Here is a 10,486-nt window from a genome sequence, read left to right as displayed (position 1 = left end):
CAGCAATACCAGGTCTGCGTAGGATGCGCCGGACCTCAGGTGAGCTATTTTCAAGCGTTGCATCGCCCGGTAATGTAGCGGACCCGGGAACACTGCCTGAATAGAGGCTGCTAGGAGGCCGATGAGGCGCGCCAGTTGCCTCAGGGTTAGTTGAGGTCGTGTGAGAGCCCTGCGGAGCTCCTTGCGTATTGAACGAGTCTTGGACCCCGGAAGGCTCAAAGTGGCCGCCTCCGTATCCACTAGGAATCCCAAGTGGTGGGGGTCAGGCACGACTTTTCCCGGTTGATAATGAAACCCAGGCGGGAGAGCAGGTTCATTGCCAGCCGCAGGTGTGTCAGGAGTATGTCGCGATCCTGGGCCATGAGCAGGATGTCGGCTAGGTATATGATTAGACGAATGCCTCGGCTGCGTAGCCAGGCCATAGCTGGGCGCAGCAGTTTTGTGAAGCACCAAGGTGCTGATGATAGGCCAAAGGGCAGGCATGTGAAACGCCAAGTCCCTGTCCGCCAGTGGAAACGCAGGAGATCTCGGGATGCTTCGGCTATAGGCACGGTGAGATATGCATCCTTGAGATCCAGCTTTACCAACCAGTCTCCCTGAAGGAATAGATCTCTCAACAGACCATAGCATTGAGTGGGCGTAGGTTTTTGGCTGCCCTTCTTTTCCACCAGGAAGATATTGCTTACGACTCCCGTGGAGTCCGAGGGTGCCCTTTCTATCGCCCTCTTGGTGAGGAGCGAGGATAGCACTTTGTCGATCGACCTGCGATTCCGGAGAAGCAGATCGGTCGAGGAGATGGGATAGTTACAGGGTTCCCTACGAGGTCTATGTGGAACCCTTGAATAGTGTTTAGAACCCAGGGGTCGGAGGTGATCTGTGCCCAGGCTGATAAAAAATGTTGGAGTCTGCCCCCTACATAAACATGTGAAGAAACATGAGGTATGAGTAAACTCACCATAGGGTCTTCTGGAGCCGGTGTTGCCACGGAAACCTCTGGGTCGCCACGGGCGTCCGCATGATGGGAAGAATGAGGAGCAGGTATTTGTCTCCTGGAAGTTGGAGCGGTGTTGATAAGAGCCTCGTCCCGAGCCACGGGACTGAAAGTAGGACCGGCCGGACAGACAACTCCTGGATCTGCCGGCCCTGGTGGAGACCCGTCCCTGAAAGACCCGCCTCATGGAGGTTTGGGCCCTGTCAAGGGCCGTAAAAGCCCCCACAAAGCGGCCTAGGTCTTTAATGAAGGAATCGCCAAATAACAATCCTTGGGCGTCCTTCCCAGCCTCTGTTAGGGCAAGGTTGGCCAGTTTAGGCTCAATTTTAAACAAAATGGCTTTACGCCGTTCAATAGAGAGGGAGGTGTTTACGCTCCCAGCAATACAAATAGCCCTTTGGACCCAACCACGGAGGTCTTCTGGGTCAACCATATGGTTTCCAGCTCTGGCATCTTCCGCCAGTTCGAAAAGTTTTGCCAGTGGGCCAAATATGTCTAAATGTTTATCCTGGCATGCCTTCAGGGCAGAGTCTAGGCCCTTACGTGGGTTCCAGCCCAATTTGGTTAGGAACTGGGTCATCTTTGGATCGACTTCAGGGGTAGCACAGACCTTATTAGGCACCGTAGGCCTTGGGCACTCTGCCCTCAATTTGTTCAGTGACGCTTTACTGAGCGGGCGCCGTACCCAATTTTCCAGGTACTTGGCTACATGGTCCACTGGGAGCCACTCCGCCGACCTCGGATGGTGAAGCTCATCCGGGTCGAAGAGAGGTTCGCCCAACGGATCCAAGAGGGTGGACCCCGCGGTAGCGGGGTGAAGCACCCCCGTGTCACCTCCGGATGTCTCTGCCTGAGCAGAGGGAAGGAGGTCAAGGCCCATCTCAGCAGAGTCAACATCCGAGTCGTTATCCGACTCAACCATAGCCTCCTCACCTGACCCAATTTCTGAGTCGGAGTCACTCTCAGTTTGTATTCTAGCACATTTCCAGAGCCGCGCCCGTTCTGCCTGGTGCGGAAAGGCTCTCTTGCGTGGGTGGGACACGCTTTCTGGGGTGACCGTAGGTACGCCAGTCGTAATAGTTCTGGAGGCAGAGGGGTGTTTGGATTTATGGGTCGCCTTCTTAGGTGCGCCCTCAGACAGGTCCATAGAGGGACGCGGAAGAGGCGTCGTGGAACCTGACATATGCGGGTCCAAAGGACATGGCAGGAGGGCTTGGGAGATGGTATGGGAAAGAGTAGAGGACATGGACCCCATGGCTGCCTAATGGCATCTGTCATTGAGCGCTGTAGCACCAAGAATTGGTCCCCTTCAGGTTGGGTGGGCCTATCTGCCATAGTGGATGGCGTGTCATGTATGACAGGGGTCCCTCCCAAAGGCAAAGGGGCATCAATTACCTCAGAGGGTGGTGAGCTGGAAGGCATCCTGGGTTTGGGCATATTGGATGCAGTTCAATATTCCTATCAGTGATATACAGAGTAGTAAGGGTTAGTCACCCAAACTATAGGGAAAATAATGACAGGGATCTCACCAGGGTCCAGACCAGAGGCACACAGACACACACGAGGCAGTATGAGAGACAGGAAGTCGGAAAATGGCCGCCACGAGTCTCGCGAGATTCGCGGCAAAACCAGTGAATTCGTAAATAGAGAAAAACAACCGAACGTGCGGTCAAAGAGGCGAATTCGCATGATGGAAAACAGGCGAATAGTAAACCGCATGAATAAATTAGTCGAACACGGCAAATAGGCGAATTTGCTATATGCCGGTGAAACTAACGAATGGTCTGGATTCGTGGAATTAGCCAGACGGCATGATACGTGCATAAACAGCCGAACGGAACGTGCATAAACAGCCGAACGGAACGGAGAAAAGTAGTGCAAAATGGCGCCAGAGGACAGGGAGAGGAGAGCTGGCGAGAAAAATAAATAAGTGGTCGGAGCACAGAAAAAGTTAAACTGAGTGCAAGATAGACATTTCACACAGAAGGTCTGGAAACCTGGGAGACAACAACATGTATATACAGACATGTAATAAACAGAGATAGATAAACTGAGGAAAAAAGATTCCTAATATAATCGAAATAATAATACAGAATCAATCAATAAGGAAAATAACAGAATAACAAATTACCATAAATAGCAGAAAAAACAACCATAACTGACATAATAAACAAGTAATCAATGAGAGAGAAAAAATGTGAGCTGTTACTTATCTTTGGAGCAGCAAAGAAAGAGGGAAATGGAAGGGAAGTGCTGCCTATTATACTGGGACCTGTGCAGGGAGGGGCCTATTATACTGGGACCTGTGCAGGGAGGGGCCTATGTCACTGTATGTTCATTGTTTTTTCATTCTGTTTATATCCTTTGCTGCTATTGGTGGACAGTAAACAAAGGGATATGCAATATGAGCCTCCGTGTCTTGTCATAAAATTACTTATAACAGCCCTGGCTACACTAAATTGAAAGTGTCCACTTTGTCCATTTGCAACGTTGTGGAATGCTGACACACACACACTGCTTTACACACAAATTGACACAGAACACACACTGCTACACACGCAAGTGTTTATATTTGCTTTTATTAATACAATTATTTTCTTAGCCAGTTTTTCCTTTTTAAAGTAACAATTCAAGCACCATTCCACTACTGCCCCCAGTAAGTTTGACAACTTACCTTGGTCCCGCTTGGACACCTGCAGCCACATCCCTTACTCTGGTCTTCTCATGCAGACATTGGCTGAGAGTGACAGCTGAGTGTCCTCAATCGGCCATGCTTCCTTCTTTAGAAGACTGGATTTGGTGCAGGCACCTGGGGAACCTAGGTAAGATTGTTTGCCTACATACCGTGACACGGCACCAGGGCCGTCCTGGCACCATAACCACTACAATTGGTTGCAGTGGTTATGTTGCATGGAGCATTCCTGTAATAATAGAGTCAGAACTCTAAAGCATTTCAAAGTATTGCTTTGGCACAGCACTGCCAAAAGGTTACATACGGAATCTGTTGGCGCTATATAAATTGCAATAATAATAATAATAACATACCCCTGCAATACACCACAGTGCACACTGGATCGATAGATTAGATAGACAGAAAGACAGATAGAGAACATACTATTCATACTACATTACATGTACTATAACCAGGGTTTCGAATTGCTACTAGCCATTGGCTACAGGAAATTTAGTCCTGGTTAGTAGAATAGATCCCTGCAGAATGTGCAATGACCTGTCCAGAATTGCTGTGTACAGTAACTTTTAAGGCATGCATGGTAGTGTAGGATTTGAAATTTTAAGCCCTGCTATAAATATATACTATCTAATTGAAAAAAAAGTGAAATCGGTATTTAAATATAATCTAATGTACTGGGTGTGCAGAACATGTGGTTCTATGTCAGCAAGCTTGTATTTTTAGTGTGGGTGTGCTTTCCCTCAAAATGTATCAAACTTTTTTATTTACATTTATTTTAAGACTCTAGGGCAAATGCACTCAGTTTTAATGTTTCAAAAACAACCTTTGGGAAGTCAGCATTTTGCTGATTTATAGCGTGATAGCAATGTATATTTTTGTAGCTGGAAGTCCCCATGAAATTCAAACCTACATTTTAGGATTATTCACTAAACACTGAATTTTAGTGAATTAAATCCATATGGCAAAGCTGAGTCTATAATACATTTTGAACATTTCTCTAACTCATCCATAGTCATAGCTTGGCTATTTTGTCCTAAATTTCGTCATTCAAATATAATTCACTAAAATGTGGTGTTTATCAAATAACCCTTTTATTATTCATCTAAAATTTATTGAGAAAGATAATACAGACACCTCCCCAGGGTCCATTCATTTTTCACAATTTACAACATTCTGTTTCTCACCCATCAGTAGGTAGATAATGTTGTTTTTTATAAAGTAGTTTTGCAAATATATGGGGAAGACGACCATTGCCTCAATCTGGAATACATTCACAAACCAGCTCCTCCTTTACTGGCAGTACTGGATAACGGATCTGTGAAAGTCCATGTCTGTATTAGGTGACCCTCTGTGCCAAGGGGTTCCAAGCCAGCTTTAACTTAACACATTAGCAATGATGAACATAAACAATGTCACTCAACAGTCATATTAATCTTCAAACTGAATGTCAAATCTTGAGAACTCTGAAGGTAAAACAAAAAAAAGTTTCATTTTGTTGAGCTCATTTATCTAAACATATAGACATTTCATTGTTTGATGAATAATCTTTGAGGTTAAGTTTAGTTTATTTGTATAGATAAATGATATACGTGTCCTGGCTAACTTTTAGATATATTGCTGAAGCTCAGTTCACTGGTATTTGACCATCTTACCATATAAATTAATGGATCCTACCTCTCCACGTAGCTGAACTCTGGAAGATGGCAAGAGTTGTTCCTATATATAAAGAGGGTGAATCCAGTTTAGTGTACATACTGATATCTTTATTCCTGTTAGAAACACATTTTTGCGCAAGTCTAGACAAAAGTCCTGCAAATTACATACAGAGTGGCACGGAGAAAGGTGACCTTTCTAGGGCCATTATCCTTAATTTTTCCAAAGTTTTTCATATTGTTGAAAAGCTTTGAAAATAAAGTAAAATACTAATGGTAAAGTTCCTCAAGTCTTATGTTGGTACCTTCCACTGATATATATATAAAGCAACTGGCACAGCACAAACCAAAAAATCTTCTTTTGAATCAACAGCAACAGTAAATTACAAAGTATGAACGCTTCATTGCGGAGACTCGCAGGTCTCGTTTCTCAAATAGAATATGGGCTCGTAGGTCCCATAAACACAAACATTTAACTGTGAACTTATATGTCTTGATAGAAAGGTTTCCTGGTCCCCGTTTTAGTATGTATTGCCATGAGGCTCCCCTGTGCTCACCCCACGGACTCGGTTTTTGATATGCTCCCTCAGGACAATGAGGAAAGATATCATTCTGGGCCACAAGCATACATTTTTATCTTTGCAATGGCCCCCCTTTTCAGATTGGGGTCCGTAGGGTAGGAATTTTTGGAGTGGGAGAGGAAGAGAGAAAGGATCTCCAAATATGTGTGCGTTGCGCTGACAGCTCTCATGTTGAGGTCCTCCACTGCTCAGAGGAAAACCTTTTAGGCTATTTTGACTGCACAGTGGAAGCCAGAAAAAAATCCAGAAAAAAATCCAGAAAAAAATCAATTCATTTTATGAGTACCGGTAATAAAAAAACACCGCTCCTAAACTTAGAAGGAAATAATAAAAAAAACAAAAAAAAAAACACAAAATGTAAAACAGAGGTGATTTATAGGGAAGTGAATTGCAAACTAAAGTGTTTGCTTTGTTCATTGTTTATTTTTCTGTGTTTCTTCCTGGAAAAGAAATTCCATTTCAAATGCTCACTGCATTTTTATATTCTTGGTCTTATTGTAAAGCCTTGATTTAATATTATTGGATACACTTTTCAAATGTTTTCCAATTTTGGGATAAACTTTAAAAAAAAAAAAAAAAATTCTAAATATGAAATATTGAAAAATATATCAATATATAAAAAATATCACAACAATAATTTTTTTTAACAATATTAAACTATTTTAACCCCTTAAGGACACATGACATGTGTGACATGTCATGATTCCCTTTTATTCCAGAAGTTTGGTCCTTAAGGGGTTAAAAGTTCATCCAAAAATATTAACTTATTTTAAAAGCTTATCCAGCAATATTAAATTGAGACCCAAGTTGGAAATTAAAAGAGGTAAAGTAAAAATCAGCTGGCATGATGAAATATTGTTACAATCAGTCGAATAGAATTTTTAAAAAAACCTATATAATATAATATATAGCATATCATACTGAGCTTTGGGAAATAAAAAAGAAACAAAAAACATTGTGTTAAATAACAAATAACATATTTTTTTTTAATGGCACAGAAAAAAATAAGGTAAATAAAAATAAAAATCAACAATCAACAACAAATCAACAACAACTCCCCACCCCCAATAAAAAAAAAAAAAAACGACGACATGCAGTGTATACTAACATGTGATAAATAAAAGAGATATAGAGAAATTCAGAATTGTAAGGGGAACCCAGATACTAAACAAACATAGAAATGTGTATCTCCCCATGGAAAAGTCTAACTGATTATCTGCATTCTTGATTCTAATGTCCCCATGGTTTCACTCATATCCAAATTGATTAGGATTTCCAGAGCCGAATAAACAGGTGGATAAAAAGAAAAAAAATAATATCCACAAGGAAATGTTATGTGCAAGATTTATGATTATTGAAATATTGTAGAACATATTAGAAATGTAAAATAATCACTCCATATGTTTTGTATGTAAAACTTAAAAGGAAACCATTACATTCCTGGAAATTACACTATTGAATAAATCATAGAAAATTACCTACACTTGTGTTAACCTTTTTCATGTTGTGTTCTGTTTTCTTTTAAATGGTCACATTGTTTCTGTTTTTCCAGTTCCACATTCTATGTTCAGTGATAGAACAGAACAGATTGTATAAAAGTGATTGACAGGGAGCTAAGATCGGAGACCTCAATTCTAAGATAGAGCTAAATAGAGTAGTGTGGTTCTACCTTTAATTTTATACCTCAGACCTGATAAACATTCTTCTATTCACAGACAATGTACAAAGCAAAAAATGTCACAGAGGTGTAAGACAGGAAGCTTATCGAGGGCAACTACTGCCATTGGTTCTGCCATCTAATAAAGTGGTTTTACTCCAGAGACTCTATGGCAATGTATAACATTACCATTTCTTAGAAATGACTATTGTTATATGTTACCTAAATCATACCTCTAGTTGTTGTCTCTATAGCAAGCATTGAATTGACAGAGAGTGGCGACTGTTGCACATGCGCACTCTGTCCACAATATTTCTCTGCAAGAAACAATGGATTTGACAAAATTTGGAAACAGAAGGCATGCTATACAAGTACATTCATTTAAAAAAATTAAAAATAAAAGTACACTGGAAGCAGAGATGGCTCTGTCAGTTAACGAAGACCAGGAAAAGGCAGAAATTTTAAATAACAAATTTTCTTCAGTATATATTAATGAGGAGGAGAGGAAGAGGAGAGTTCCCCGCCTGGTGCTGAAGAAAGAGGTAAATTTAACCCCTTCCACCCCCTAGAACCTGGTGGGAGGGGGGCCCTGAGGGTGGGGGCACCCTCAGGGCACTATAGTGCCAGGAAAACTAGTATGTTTTCCTGGCACTATAGTGGTCCTTGAAGGAGCTAAGTGGGGAAATAAGTGAACCTCTGTATTTAATCTTTCAAGATTCTTTTGTTTCAGGTATTGTACCGGAGGATTGGAGGAAGGCAGATGTTGTTCCTATATTTAAAAAGGGTTCAAAGTCCTTGCCTGGAAATGATAGACCTGTGAGCTTAACTTCTGTGACTGGGAGAATATTTTTAAATGGCTATTAAGGGATAATATTCAGGAATTAATTGGGAAGAACTTTGTTATTAGCAAAAATCAGCATGGTTTTATGAAACATAGGTCATGTCAAACTAACCTAATTGCATTCTATGAAGAAGTAAGTAGAAGTATAGATCAGGGTGTTGCAGTGGATGTGATCTACTTGGATTTTGCCAAGGCATTTGGTACGGTTCCTCACAATAGGTTAGTCTTCAAACTAAAAGAAATTGGTCTAGATCACGGGTGGGCAATCTTCGGCCCACCAGATGTTGTGGACAACATCTCCCTTGATGCTTTGCTAGCATTATGGCCCTAAGAGCATTATTGGGAGATGTAGTCCAAAACATCTGGAAGGCCGAAGATTGCCCACCCCTGGTCTAGATGAATATTCTTGTCATGGGTAGAACATTGGCTTAAGGATAGAGTACAACGAGTTGTCATTAATGGTAAATTTTCAAGCTGGACAAAAGTGGTAAGTGATGACCCTCAGGGTTCTGTTTTGGGACCTTTTCTATTTAACATATTTATAAATGATCTTGAAATAGGCATTGAAAACCATGTATCAGTGTTTGCAGATGACACAAAACTTTGCAAAGTAATACAATGTGAGCAGGATATTGCTTTGCTGCAGATGGATTTAGATAGATTGGGGGACTGGGCACTAAAATGGAAGATGAAATTTATTGTAGAGAAATGCACAGTTATACACTTCAGGGTCAAGAATGCACAAGCAACTTACACCCTAAATGGTAGTGAATTGGGGGTAACCACACAAGAGAAGGATTGGTAATTGTTATAGGCAACAAATTAGGCAGCAATATGCAATGTCAACCTGCAGTTGCTAAGGCCAGTAAGGTTTTGTCATGTATAAATAGGGGCATAAATTCTCGGTTTAAAAATATAATTTTGCCTCTTAATAAATCACTGGTAAGACCACACTTTGAATATGCTGTGCAATTTTGGGCACCTGTTCTAAAGAAGGATATCATGGCACTAGAAGAAGTGCAAAGATGAGCTACAAAATTGATAAAAGGAATGAAGCATTTTAGTTACATAAAAGGTTAAAAAATTTAAATCTCTTTAGTTTGGAAAAACGGCACCTCAGAGGGGATATGATAACATTATACAAATATATTCTGGGCCAGTACAAACCTTTATCTGGAAATCTATTCATAAACAGGGCTATATATAGGACTCGAGGTCACCCATTTAGGATGGAAAAAAGGAGATTTCATCTAAGGCAAAGAAAAGGGTTTTTTTACAGTAAGAACTATAAGGATATCGAATTCTCTGCCTGAATTGGTGGTTTTATCAGAGTCCATACAGGTGTTTAAGCAGCAAAAGCACAACATACAGGGATATAATTTCTAATTAGTAGGGTAATAGCTGCTTGATTCAATGAGCTATATGACTGCCATTTTGGGGTCAAGAAGGAATTTTTTCCTTGTTTGTCGCAAAATTGGAAGCGTTTCAGACTGGATTTTTTGCCTTCTTTTGTATCAACAGCAAAAACATATGTGAGGAAGGCTGAACTTGATGGACGAAAGTCTCTTTTCAACTATGTAACTATGTAACTATACTGGACCTGCTTTTAGGCTGGCTAGAAATCAGAATCCAAGCGAGTACTGAATTCTGATCCAAGTGGGGTGTTTTACTATGGTCTGAATGTTCCTCCAAATAGTAATATATGGGGAAGCATCTCCAAATTTGTAATGAAATTCCAATTTGCTATTTGCGAAAAACAATCTGAAGTCAAAGTGAAGTTTGGCAATGAACTCATAATGTGCAAAAACAATACAATACAATGTGGCATATTTCACATTTGCTAATAAATTGGTCCAATAATTCCCAAATCAGATTAAAAATTTGGGCATTTGGACATTAAGCAAATATTTGCAGGGTTATTATCTCAAATATTATCTACTAAAGCGTTTAAAATTTTAGGCCAAAGTACGTTAAAGGACCACTCTAGTGCCAGGAAAACATACTCGTTTTCCTGGCACTAGAGTGCCCTGAGGGTGCCCCCACCCTTAGGGACCCCCTCCCGCCCGGCTCTG

This window comes from Pelobates fuscus, chromosome 4, assembly GCF_036172605.1.
Source record: "Pelobates fuscus isolate aPelFus1 chromosome 4, aPelFus1.pri, whole genome shotgun sequence".
Taxonomy (NCBI): domain Eukaryota; kingdom Metazoa; phylum Chordata; class Amphibia; order Anura; family Pelobatidae; genus Pelobates; species Pelobates fuscus.
The sequence above is the reverse complement of the archived record's forward strand: the minus strand, read 5'-3'. Positions refer to the sequence as shown.